Here is a 14,356-nt window from a genome sequence, read left to right as displayed (position 1 = left end):
ATTTTTAATTGCCCATTATGAGTACAGCCTTTGCCACAAACTGTACACATAAAGGACCTTTCCCCAGTATGAGTCATCATATGTGATTTTAGATTACTTTTTTGACTACATTCTTTGCCACAAACTGTACACACAAAGGGCCTTTCCCCTGTATGAGTCCTCATGTGTCTTTTTAAATCCCCATTAAGAGTACAACCCTTGCCACAAACTGTACACGTAAAGGGCTTTCCCCCTGTATGAGTCCTCATGTGTAGTTTTAATGCCCCCTTATGAATACAGCCCTTGCCACAAACTGTACACACAAAGGGTTTTTCTCCTGTATGAGTCATCATATGTGATTTTAGATGACTCATTTGAATACAGCCCTTGCCACAAACTGTACACGTAAAGGGCCTTTCCCCTGTGTGACTCACCATGTGTAATTTTAGATTACCAGTGTGAGTAAAGCCCTTTTTGCAAATTTTACACTCAAAGGGTTTTTCTCCTGTATGAGTCAACATGTGTAGTTTTAGACTACCCCTTTGATTAAAGCCTTTGTCACACACTGTACAAACAAATGGCTTTTCCCCTGAATGAATCATTGTGTGCATCTTCAGAGTTCCCTTGCAATTAAACATTTTACCACAATCTGCACAACTCAAACATTTCTTACCTGTGTGACTCCTCATGGAGTGACTTTGTTTGGGTGATTTGAGGTCATGGAGCAGCTTGTTGCTCAAAGACAAACTATTTCCTCCTATGTGTTGTGCAGTGTGTGATTTCAGTGTGTTTGTACCTGACTGGTCACCCGTGGTCTCGTCCCACTCATCACTGTCTTCAGTGATGTCAGATTCAGAACAGTGTGAAGAGAGGAGCTGATCATCACTAGTTGGTTGTGATGTTCCACAGTCTTCTACATCAGCTTGCGTTTCCATGTGTTTGGATGAGGTGCTGGCTACAGGTTCTGTTTGTATTTTTTCATCACCATCTTCGTGTTTCACTGATAGTAATGTCTCTGTTGATCCACCATCCTGAAGTAGCTCATCGTGTTCCTCTTTAATCTGTAGAGAAACCAGAGACTCTGGTTCCTCTTTGATCATACTGGAGGTTATCTCCTGCTGTTCATCTTTAAGCTGTAGAGACTCTGGATCCTCTTTGATCAGACTGGAGGTTTGCTCCTCCTGTTCGTCTTTAACACATTGATTGCTAGAGTTTTCTATTTGCTCAGGCTTGGTGGTGCTGAGCGATTAACATTGGGACTTCTGAACTTTTTCGGGGCCCACAGCGAGGGGCCTCTTATAGCGAGAATCACACCGCATAAATCAAAAGGAAGCCAAACTAGTCCACTTCAATTAAAAAAAAAAATTATGATTCTACCATCTTCCATTCTGGAGATATTGACCTTTTTCTAACACCTGCTTTTCGCAGCACGCTGCTCTTTTGAAAAAACAGCAGAGATATGGAAGGTTGAAGTTGACAGACATTGACAGACAGATATAAAAATGAACACAAATAATATCATATACATACTACACACTGAATGAAAGCCCTGAATGTCTACTTTTAGGAGGAAAACAAATACACATGGTCCCATGTATAGTTTGTCAGTAATTGGCTATTGAATGCAGCTTGCGCCCACCATTGCACTGCTCACTTCACAGGGGTGTGATTTTCATTATTATTACAGTAGAAGTATTTTTCTTATGAAAGCAGAGAGTCTTCTGTTTCATACGGTATATAGTATGTACATTTCGCTATAGGCCTTATTTTGTGAATAATAGTTCTTCTGGTCCATGCATTTTCTGAAATCCTCTCTGGTGGGCGCAAGCTGCATTCAATAGCCAATTACTGACAAACTATATTTGTATATATTTGTATATTTGTTTTCCTCCTAAAAGTAGACATTCAGGGCTTTCATTCAGTGTGTAGTATGTATATGATAATAATTTATTTATGTTTATATCTGCCTGTCAATCTCTGTGACTTTAAACCTTTATAACTCGCTATGATAACTTCATGAGGAAATGCTCACTTCACAGGGGTGTGATTTTTATTATTATTACAGTATTAGTTTTTTTCTTATGAAAGCAGAGGGTCTTCTGTTTCATACGGTATATAATATGTACATGTCGCTATAGGCCTTATTTTGTGAATAATAGTTGGACCTGAACAACTGCATTCAATATCCTACTGACAAACTGTACATGGGATCAATATTATGTATTTGTTTTCCTCCTAAAAGTAGACAATTAGGGCTTTCATTCAGTGTGTAGTATGTATATGACAATAATTTATTTATGTTTATTTTTATATCTGCCTTCAGAACGATAGTATAACGGTGAGATGCGTTACTGGATCGGTGAGTTTAGTGGTTGAGGTTGACATGTCTGGACATGTTTGAGGAAAGAAGCACAGGAGAGAGAGATGATCAAATAACTGGCTGCTTTGTTGGACAACGCTATCTTCACTTTGTTTGGGCAAAGAAGCAGAGATCAGCGATGGAAAAGAGTTTTATCCACGGCAGATAAGTAATGACGTATTATCGAGGGACCGCCATGATCAACTAACTGCCTGGGACCGAGGCTACGTTGTCACCAGCCAATGCAGCCATCGCTATCCGTTGTGTGATTGTAGCCTTTTTATTCATTATAATTGCAGTGATAAGACCTATATCACAGCCGGGCGTCTCTCTCGATACCGTGGATATAGCCTACATCCACAATCACACAACGGATAGCGATGATGGCTGCATTGGCTGACGAAGACGTAGGCAGTAAGTTGATCATGGCGGTCCTTCGATAATACGTCATTACTTATCTGCCGTGGATATAAAGCTCTTTTCCATCGCTGATCGTGCTTCTTGCCCAAACAAACAAAGTGAAGACGCGATGGCGATCCACACAACGGATAGCGATGGCTGGTGAAGACTGAAGACGTAGCCAGGCAGTTAGTTGATCATGGCGTGTGCCGTGTGCGTGTTGAAAACGTTATGAAATGGCGATCGTTGAAGATTATTCTTGGTTTATATACTGGCAGAGGGCAAATCGACACGACTGCGTTATATCTTTTTCCGAGAATGAGAGAGCGGTGCAAGGCGATTACAAGGCGCAGTGTGGCCTGGGGCCAGGGAACTCAAACTGCAATGCGATCCGGGCAGAAGAGACTCAGACTCCCCCCACAAAGATTCCTCGGGAGAAACCATGTAGAAACAGGAGGGGAGGGGGAATCGAGTGTATTCACAGACACTAGACTACTACTAGAGTATGGGTAACTCCATTTTAGATGCCCTGACATCTGCGTTGGTCTATGCCGTTGCCGTGCAGACCCATACGTGTAATGGAGGCATTGGAGGAGGGAGCGTCTTCGCCACAGACAGACCTCTTTTCAGGAGGGAGGGGCTTTTTACTCCCGGATCACATATTGGAGCTTCCTGGAGACGATCGCTGTTATTTTCCTCGGTGTCCTGGAGCATAGGACGTTGATGTACAGTAAGCAATAAAAAAACGTATAAAACGTATACATACGCTTCGCGCGTACGGCGTTCGATATTAATAAAGCGTATGGATACGTTTCCAGCATTTTTTGTGTTAATCTGTGGAGGCTCTGGATCCTCCTGGACCAGACTGGAGGTTCTCTCCTGCTGCTCAGTGAATACCTCCTCTTTACACACAAGGAGGTTTATGGAGTCTAGACAGAAGATAGAGAATAGAAACACATTATTGGCCCAGGCCGTAGCGTAACGGTCTGGGCACCGGACTGGTGATCCAGTCGCGGTGTGCCGCGGGTTCGACTCCCGGACCCGACACGGCCTTTACCGCATGTCATCCCCCCATCTCTCTCCCGTTTCCTGTCAGCCTACTTTCTATCCCTTAAAAAATCAATAAAGGCGTAAGCCGCAAAAAAATATCTTAAAAAAAAAGAAAAAAAGAAACACATTATTATATTGTTTGAACATGACTTACATTCTGTTTTACGGTGTCTTTGTATTGGTCAAGATTAGATGTGTTCAACCACTTATGTAGTTGTGGTTGGAGGAAACTTCCACTGTTCCATATCTGTCCTAATGCTGTTTTGATTCCAGTGTGAAGGGTCACACAAATTATTGTTTCTTACCTCAACAATTTCTAAAACAACTCCTTGTTTCTCAAGTATAATTTATCGTGAACTACAACCTATTGCTTTCAGATATATCCACAGATAATGTTTTTTAATGCAACCTTGCAAACCTTTGCAAAAACAGTTAACGTAGTAAAGGTTAACATAGTAAACGTTTTACCAACCTGCACTGTGTAGTTTAACCCTCTAACACCCGCATTAATTTCTACTTGCAAAAAATAGATTTCAACCTTACTAGGGGAGACCGGGGTGAGTAGTGCCACTTTTTACTTAAAGTGTCTTTGAGGCAAGGGGATTACAGTAATGCCTCCAACTAATATATGTACATATAGTTTAGAATGTTGTGCATCCCTGAGAACAATCACTTTGAATCTTAAATAAACTGTTTAAGAAATATAGCTTCAGAAAGAAAAGTGGTTTCGTGGCACAACTCACCCCCGGTGTGGGGTAAGATGTGCCATTAGAGAGAATACGCTGGGGTAAATTGTGCCATTGATAATTGGGGCAGGAGGAGGGGAGGGGGGAGGGGAGGAGAGGGGAGGACTGGGCAGGAGGAGGGGAGGGGAGAGGGGAGGGGAGGGGAGGAGAGGGGAGGACTGGGCAGGAGGAGGGGAGGGGAGGGGAGGAGGGGAGGACTGGGCAGGAGGAGGGGAGGGGAGAGGGGAGGACTGGGCAGGAGGAGGGTAGGGGAGGACTGGGCAGGAGGAGGGTAGGGGAGAGGGGAGGACTGGGCAGGAGGAGGGGAGAGGGGAGGGGAGGACTGGGCAGGAGGAGGGGAGGGGAGGGGAGGAGGGGAGGACTGGGCAGGAGGAGGGGAGGGGAGGACTGGGCAGGAGGAGGGGAGGGGAGGAGGGGAGGACTGGGCAGGAGGAGGGGAGAGGGGAGGGGAGGAGAGGGGAGGAGAGGGGAGGACTGGGCAGGAGGAGGGGAGGGGAGGAGGGGAGGGGAGGGGAGGAGAGGGGAGGACTGGGCAGGAGGAGGGGAGGGGAGGAGGGGAGGACTGGGCAGGAGGAGGGGAGGGGAGGAGGGGAGGACTGGGCAGGAGGAGGGGAGGGGAGGGGAGGAGAGGGGAGGACTGGGCAGGAGGAGGGATGGGAGGGGAGGAGGGGAGGACTGGGCAGGAGGAGGGGAGGGGAGAGGGGAGGACTGGGCAGGAGGAGGGTAGGGGAGGACTGGGCAGGAGGAGGGTAGGGGAGAGGGGAGGACTGGGCAGGAGGAGGGGAGAGGGGAGGGGAGGACTGGGCAGGAGGAGGGGAGGGGAGGGGAGGAGGGGAGGACTGGGCAGGAGGAGGGGAGGGGAGGACTGGGCAGGAGGAGGGGAGGGGAGAGGGGAGGGGAGGACTGGGCAGGAGGAGGGGAGGGGAGGAGGGGAGGACTGGGCAGGAGGAGGGGAGGGGAGGACTGGGCAGGAGGAGGGGAGGGGAGGAGGGGAGGACTGGGCAGGAGGAGGGGAGAGGGGAGGACTGGGCAGGAGGAGGGGAGGGGGGGAGGACTGGGCAGGAGGAGGGGAGGGGAGGACTGGGCAGGAGGAGGGGAGGGGAGGGGAGGAGGGGAGGACTGGGCAGGAGGAGGGGAGGAGAGGGGAGGAGAGGGGAGGACTGGGCAGGAGGAGGGGAGGGGAGGGGAGGAGAGGGGAGGACTGGGCAGGAGGAGGGGAGGGGAGGGGAGGAGAGGGGAGGACTGGGCAGGAGGAGGGGAGGGGAGGGGAGGGGAGGGGAGGGGAGGAGAGGGGAGGACTGGGCAGGAGGAGGGGAGGGGAGGGGAGGAGAGGGGAGGACTGGGCAGGAGGAGGGGAGGGGAGGGGAGGAGAGGGGAGGACTGGGCAGGAGGAGGGGAGGAGAGGGGAGGACTGGGCAGGAGGAGGGGAGGACTGCGCAGGAGGAGGGGAGGACTGGGCAGGAGGAGGAGAGGGGAGGGGAGGAGGGGAGGACTGGGCAGGAGGAGGAGAGGGGAGGGGAGGGGAGGAGAGGGGAGGACTGGGCAGGAGGAGGGGAGGGGAGGACTGGGCAGGAGGAGGGGAGAGGGGAGGGGAGGACTGGGCAGGAGGAGGGGAGAGGGGAGGGGAGGACTGGGCAGGAGGAGGGGAGAGGGGAGGGGAGGACTGGGCAGGAGGAGGGGAGGGGAGAGGGGAGGGGAGGACTGGGCAGGAGGAGGGGAGGACTGGGCAGGAGGAGGGGAGGGGAGGACTGGGCAGGAGGAGGGGAGGGGAGGACTGGGCAGGAGGAGGGGAGGAGGGGAGGACTGGGCAGGAGGAGGGGAGGGGAGAGGGGAGGGGAGGACTGGGCAGGAGGAGGGGAGGGGAGAGGGGAGGGGAGGACTGGGCAGGAGGAGGGGAGGGGAGGACTGGGCAGGAGGAGGGGAGGGGAGGACTGGGCAGGAGGAGGGGAGGGGAGGACTGGGCAGGAGGCACCGGGCATCGCTGCCAAGTTTTTAGGAGAGCGAAGGGGTGGGCGAGAGAGAGGAATTGAAACCCTGTCAGTCTTCCTTTCGTATTTGCGAGGCATGATGGATTTTAGTCTAAAAAAAAGAATGTCACATAGTTTTAGTGATCAAATGTAAGAATACAATGTACAATAACAATAAAATACAATAAAGTAGTATATAGTTAAACAAACAAACAAACAAACAAAAACAAAAACATAGGTTGGGGTGAGTTGTGCCACTGGCACAACTCAACCCAGGCCCTTTGGCACAAATCACCCCAAGTCCACCTTTTTGGAAAAAAAAGCATTCCCTAGCTTTTTTGAACTAGCATCATGCTAACTGTATAGACTCATATTGTAGCTTACTAGTGCACTAAAACATGTGTGAATTGTTTTCAAAGTTGTCTACAAGTGTTCATACAAAGAAATAAAAAAAACCTTTATCATAGAAATTTTACTTTAGAGGTCCAAAAACAGTTTTTTGAGTTTAAATGTGCTAACCTCTCAAGCCAGGTGCTTCCCTCTTCAGCAGGCTGAGTGAGATGGATGCCTCATCAAACTTAAGTGGTCACATGATCAATTTCTTCTATGGTTTTCTAGATAACAGGGGTGGCACTAATTGCCCCATGGCACTACTCACCCCGGTCTCCCCTACTACTTTGTACTACTAGGACTGACACTAAAACATATGTTAAAAAAAATAAAAAAATAAAGTTTGATGAAAAATTTATAATAATTATATAATAATTATATAATACTATAATAAATTAATAATTTACATTTGGCGGATATCTTTCACAATAATGAATAAAACATGTTATAGACATTCTAATGATCACAAAAAAACATATATTACAATTATTTTACCTACTTTTATTAGGGTAAAGGTCAAAAAAATGTTCAAAATTGCACAGAGTCCAGACATTTTTAATTTGTGTGAATTTCAGCCTCTGTGGGGGGGTATTTATATGCAAATATCATGACCAATGGCATTGAAATGGCATTGCAATGAACATCACTGATGACGTTTAGGTGAAAAAAGAACAGAAAAAAAAATAATAATTTAGTAATTAAATAAAATAAATTTGTTGCTAAAAAGCAACGCTGGGTGTTAGAGGGTTAAAGATTGGTTGTAAAACCATTTCCAGTAGTCTGCGTTGGAGGTCAGTTTCTTGCTTGATGTGGAAAGCTTCATCCTCGTACTCTGTTAGAATTCTTCCAACGACCCCAAATATCTCTTCAGCAGCAGCAGATAGTCTCTGGTTAACCAAGGACTTCAATGTTTGTAGTAAAGCCATAACTCAAAACTTGCCCAAATAAACGCTTCAGCTAGTGCAGAAAGGAGAAGTTCAGCTCTTAACAACTAGCAGAGTTAAAGTGACTCCAAGCAGAACAAACTCGTTAAATACTATCAGAGGGCCCTGATGCTCCAATCAGATTGAGGGGCGGGGGGGCATTATGTTACGTTCCTATTCTACCCTGAATTTGAACCCTGTTGCCTTAATTGAAAATTTAAATAATAACATCTCAATGAAAGGAAGAAGCAAAAATGCATGTTTTTAACTATTATCTGTGTAAATAACAGTTGTTGCAGAGCTTTTCAGGGAGTTTGTTTCGGAACTCAATTCTAAGTTTTCATTCTAGTGTCATAGTAGTTTCGGTAACACTTTACTTTAAGGGACTAACTCATACACGTAATTAAGGCTTGATTAAGGGTTAATTAAGGCTTGATTAAGCCTTTGGTGATTCATTAGTTATCATGAACTATAATTAAATCATCATTAATTCCTTGTCTTCTTCAATCCATTAATGTTTAAGTAACCCATTACTTAACCATTACTCAACCTCCGTTAATCTATCAGTATAGTTAAGCCTGTTACTTAATGTGGTGTTTTTGTAGATCTGTTATTATCGGTCAGTTCTATGCCCAGGATGAGTGCTCATATGCGGGTAGGATTAGTGAGTTGACTCGGTCTCCGAAACTGGTTCTAAAACTCCCGGGGGTTTCACATGTTGGACTGGCTCACCTGGGGGTCGCAGGAGGACCCCCAGGGTTCATTTATCATCAATTAACTACCAGTTAATTAACGTTTAGTTAACGTTTAGTTACTAGATGCTTGTCCTCCAAAGTAAAGTCACATTCATTTTAGCATTAACTACTTGTTAATTAACAATTAAGTGATGTTTAGTAAATACTGAAAACACAACAAATCAAGCATATTTGTTTTTATTCCAAACTGTCTCAATGCATACCAACAAAACACAAAATGCATGGATGCACACCCACATACACACACACACACTTTAGTTTTTTTTTTTTTTTTAAGATATTTTTTTGCGGCTTACGCCTTTTATTGATTTTTTAAGGGACAGATAGTAGGCTGACAGGAAACGGGAGAGAGATGGGGGAATGACATGCGGTAAAGGCCGTGTCGGGTTCGGGAGTCGAACCCGCGGCACACCGCGACTGGATCACCAGTCCGGTGCCCAGACCGTTACGCTACGGCCTGGGCCACTTTAGTTTTCTTGTCGCAAACAGGATTAACTTCTGAAATAGCTGCTTGATTATTTTGTTACTGAACAAGGCTGTAACAAGGTAACAACACACAAAACTACAGTGCTTGTAACAAACTGACATTCAAACAAAAAATGGCACCAGATTTTCACAAAATGCATGAATGCACACCCACATACACACACACAATTGTGTTTTTTTTAGTTGTTTTTTGTAGAGCATTAAGTTCAGAAATAGCTGCATCATTCAATATGGCATAGACTATTACCCACTACTGTAAACCAAAACTATTATTGCTTTTGTTCCTGAACAAGGCTGTAACAAGGCTGTGGTCTGTTACACACACATATACCCGATAAAAGGTTTCTTCAAATCAGTAACAAACTGACATTAAAAGGAATACAATTAAATAAAATACCTTTGGCTTAAAAAAACAAAACAAAAAAATGGCACAACAATTACACAAAATGCATGGATGCACACCCACATACACACACACACTTGTTTTTTGTTGTCCCAAACCGCTCAGTTTGTAGAGCATTAAGTTCAGAAATATCTGCATAATTCAATATGGTCTAGACTATTACCCACTACTGTAAACCAAAACTATTATTTGTTTTGTTCCTGAACAAGGCTGTAACAAGGCTGTGGTCTGTTACACACACATATACCCGATAAAAGGTTTCTTCAACTCAGTGCTTGTAACAAACTGACATTAAAAGGAATACAATTAAATAAAATACCTTTGGCTTAAAAAAACAAAACAAAAAAATGGCACAACAATTACACAAAATGCATGGATGCACACCCACATACACACACACACACACACACACACACTTGTTTTTTGTTGTCCCAAACCGCTCAGTTTGTAGAGCATTAAGTTCAGAAATAGCTGCATAATTCAATATGGTCTAGACTATTACCCACTACTGTAAACCAAAACTATTATTTGTTTTGTTCCTGAACAAGGCTGTAACAAGGCTGTGGTCTGTTACACACACATATACCCGATAAAAGGTTTATTCAACTCAGTGCTTGTAACAAACTGACATTAAAAGGAATACAATTAAATAAAATACCTTTGGCTTAAAAAAACAAAACAAAAAAATGGCACAACAATTACACAAAATGCATGGATGCACACACACACACACACACTTGTTTTTTGTTGTCCCAAACCGCTCAGTTTGTAGAGCATTAAGTTCAGAAATAGCTGCATAATTCAATATGGTCTAGACTATTACCCACTACTGTAAACCAAAACTATTATTTATTTTATTCCTGAACAAGGCTGTAACAAGGCTGTGGTCTGTTACACACACATATACCCGATAAAAGGTTTCTTCAACTCAGTGCTTGTAACAAACTGACATTATTATTGAAAATACAATTTTTTGTACTGTGTACAAAAAATACACAGAATGCATGTATGCACACCCACACACACACACACACACACACACACACACACACACACACACACTTGTGTTTTTTTTGTCCCAAAACGGTGCAGTTTGTACATCATCTTGAATTAAAGGACAACTTTAGTTTTTTTCAACCAAGGTTCATGTTTTAGGTTGTTATTAGAGAAACTAAAAGGTGAGTGTTAATTTTCTTTCATTTGCTGCTTTCTTTCGTTTTGGGGATTTTAGCAGTTTTTGACAGGGGGGCATTCGAGCATGGGGTTAATTATGTATTTTTTTACAAAATATTATGGCGATTTATTTTTTTATTATTTACTATAGTCCTAATAAACCCCAGGAAATTACATCTGGCCACAAAAGATCACAGGATCTATTGAATGTGACAAACTGACATATTGAGCCTATACACACACACAGTATAAGCCTTCCTCCAGTAGGCTACCTTCACATTCAGTAGATCCTGTGATCTGCTGTGGCCAGATGTACTTTCCTGGGGTTTATTAGGACTATAGTAAATAATAAATAAATACAATTTGGTAAAAAAATACATATTTAGCCCCATGCTCGAATGCCCCCGCCCCCCTGTCAAAAAGAGCTAAAACTAAAGAAAGCAGCAAATGAAAGAAAATTAACACTCACCTTTTACTTTCTCTAATAACAACCTAAAACATGAACCTTGGTTGAAAAAAACTAAAGTTGTCCTTTAAGCAGCTATTCCAGAACTTAATGGTCTATTACACACTACCGGTACTGTAAAACCATTCTAATTTTTGTTCCTGCACAATGTGCGAACAAAGGTTTTTTTTCAACTACAGTGCTTGCAACAAACTGACATAATTATTAAAAGGAATACAATTAAATAAAAATGCTTTAGATCCGCAATACTGCTGGCGTCTGGTTCGAGTGCACAGAAAGTGTGGCAGAGCTGAGCAAAGACTTTAAGACTATCATTGGGTTTGAATTTGCTTCTTAAATTATTGTATGTTTCCGGGTTTACCATTTTAAGCTCTGCAATAGCTGCCTGACTCACGATGGTATTGCGATCAACATTTGTTCTCTGGTAAGCCTCTGCCATGTTTCTTCCCTTCTGAACAAGCTCCAACACCGCCCGGCACCGCTCAATGGATGCTTCTGGGGTTTTCACTGTGAAAAGAAAGCACACATTCAGTACATGTACTTGTCGCCAAGCCCTCATGCCTCCAACGTTTTTGTATCCACAAGTTTCCAGTGTCCCATATGAGCCTTTGCATGCATTGCATCCATTTCCTGTGCTGTAACCAGTGTTATCTTAAGTATCTCTCGGAGAGAGTCATATGGGGTCCAAGCCACTAGATGGCGCAGGCACACAGCCTAACATACACTCACGGAACAATTCTATTGGATCGTGAACTGTCACTCATGGCGTGGTTATATGGACCACCCACCAGGTATATAACCTGAGGTCCGCCCTGAGTAACGTCATTCCTCGCTTTCTGTGCTATCGCATACACGTCTTATCAAAGAGAATCACCTTTCGGCTGTTGAATATTGTTTTCCATCAGGACGGGTCTCAGACTTGTGCCGCGGAAATTCGCAGCCCTACGTTGGTGTCCTTCTCTTCACTCACGGACGTTCCAGCATTAAAAGCCCGTAAGTTCTTTTTAAGGACATCAAAACTCAAGTGGGCCGTACGGCGACTTGTGGTTTTGTCCTCTGCTAGCTTCCCCGAAACTTGTTTCCCCTTGCTAGCCACGTGCGTCCCTTTGTTCTGCTAGCCTTAGTCTACTGTTGCACAACGTAGCACTACCGTAAGCCTTAGAACAAGACCCGAAGTTTTCACTAGCTCACCTGCCCAGCTACAAGCTAACCAGGCGCTGCTCTATCTAGCCTCCGCAGTTTCGCTAGCCCTTGGGTTAGCTAGCTCCCGCTAACGCAGCCGCTAGCTGGGACCGGGACCGCTCCCCCAAAAAAGGCACAAGCTCTTGACACAGATCTCCACCATGGGTGGGTCTGTGGCCAGGCTGCACAGTATGTACACGACAAAAAAAAAAAAAAAAAAAATCACTGTCGGGGGACCACTGCTTCCCCTGTCCCAGGTTTTTTCAGAGCACATTACACGGCTAGCTGGAAGGAGCCCATGACTCTCCCGGCTACTCCGCGACGCTCTCGTGTCCCTCCCCCCGTAGTAACGTCTGGGAGGCATCTCAATGCTTCAGCGTTACTCCAGGGCTCCCAGAGCTCCCTTCTTCAGGAGATGGGCGACGCCCCTACTCCTGAACAGTTGGCTAGAGTTCGTCACCTACATGAGAAAATTGTGACCTTCACGTGCTGACTCACCAACCTGACCGGCCTTATGGCCACCTCAGAGCATGCTAGGTGGCTGGAAGCCTCACCTGGTCTGGATCCCGTTGCCCAGAGAGAGCTTTCCGAGGGTGCTATCATCCCCGGAGGCCTCTTCAGAGGCGCACTCGAGAGGATGACCCTCAACGTGGAGGTGCAGCGTCCAGGCTGCGAGGCCCTGACCAGCAGCCGAAGTGACACACACCCTACCCTCCCCCCATGCGCCGGGCCCAGCACCGGACGTAGCAGTCTCGGACTGCACGTCCGCTCCGCCCGCAATGCGCTTCTGGACCATGGCACAGGTGGGCGTCCTGGACGTCCCTGTAGCCAGGTCCCTCGATATTGTTTGCACAAGTACAGCACTCTGGTTTTTTCTGTAGTACAGGCTATGCCACAATACAGAAAGACAACAAAACAATATCCACGGAGGGGGGGACATGAACCCACTGCCACGGGGGCCCCATGGGCCCCCCCGACGCAGTGGGGCAGGGCATAAGGTCAGTGGCGTACCAAAACGCCACTGGGGAGACGGGTCATGCCCAATTTTTCTCCGACATGCCAGGGAACACTGCCCCCAGGCGGGGCGCGCCTCCCATGGCCGGAGAGAACCCACTAGCCAAGAACCTGGCACGGTGGGAGCGGTGTGGAGCATCCACGTGGATCCTCAACACCATAGCGAAGGGCTACAGACTCCGGCGTTTTCAGAGGTCATCTTCACCAACGCCAGGGGTCAGGAGGGTCTGTTTCTCCAACAGGAGATCGCCTCCTTGCTGGAGAAGGGTGCCGTCAGAGAGGTACCCTTGGCCCAGCGTCGCAGCGGGTTCTACTCCCGCTACTTTCTGGTCAAGAAAAAGGGGGGGGGGCTACGTCCCATCCTGAACCTGCGGATACTCAACAGGCACCTCAAATCTTTTCAGTTCAAGATGCTGACGGCCAAGTCTCTGGTGCGCTCCATACGCCCAGGCGACTGGTTCACATCCATAGATCTAAAAGATGCCTATTTCCACATCCCTATTTACCCGCCTCACAGGAAGTTCCTGCGGTTTGGGTTTCCAGGAAAAGGCTTACGAGTACACGGTCCTTCCATTCGGGATGTCCCTCAGTCCAAGAGTGTTCGTCCGCTGTACGGAGGCCGCGCTGGCACCCCTGAGACTTCTCTGTCTACGGGTGTCCAGTTACTTAGACGACTGGCTCCTATGTTCGGATTCAGCGGAGGAGGCCGCGAGGAACACGACTCGGGTCGTGTCCCATGTGACCTCACTGGGTTTCAGGATAAACCTAGCCAAGAGCATGATGACGCCTACCCAATCCACGGATTTCATAGGCATCACTCTGGACTCTGTCTCCTACAGGGCTCAGCTGAGTCGGGACAGGGCCAACGACCTCCTGAAGTGCTTGTCCATGTTCAAGACAGGCCGCACACTTCCACTGGGTACGTGTCTACGGATGGCCGGACTCATGGCCTCGGCCATCTCTCTGGTAGGTCTGGGCAGACTCCATATGAGGCCTTTTCAGCGTTGGCTGAAATCCCTCGGTCTATCCACCAGGTTCACGAAACGCAGAGTGACAGTGTCCTC

This window comes from Protomyctophum parallelum (assembly GCF_964188405.1).
Source record: "Protomyctophum parallelum genome assembly, chromosome: 15".
In the NCBI taxonomy this organism is placed as follows: Eukaryota; Metazoa; Chordata; class Actinopteri; order Myctophiformes; family Myctophidae; genus Protomyctophum; species Protomyctophum parallelum.
Note: the sequence above shows the minus strand (reverse complement) of the source record.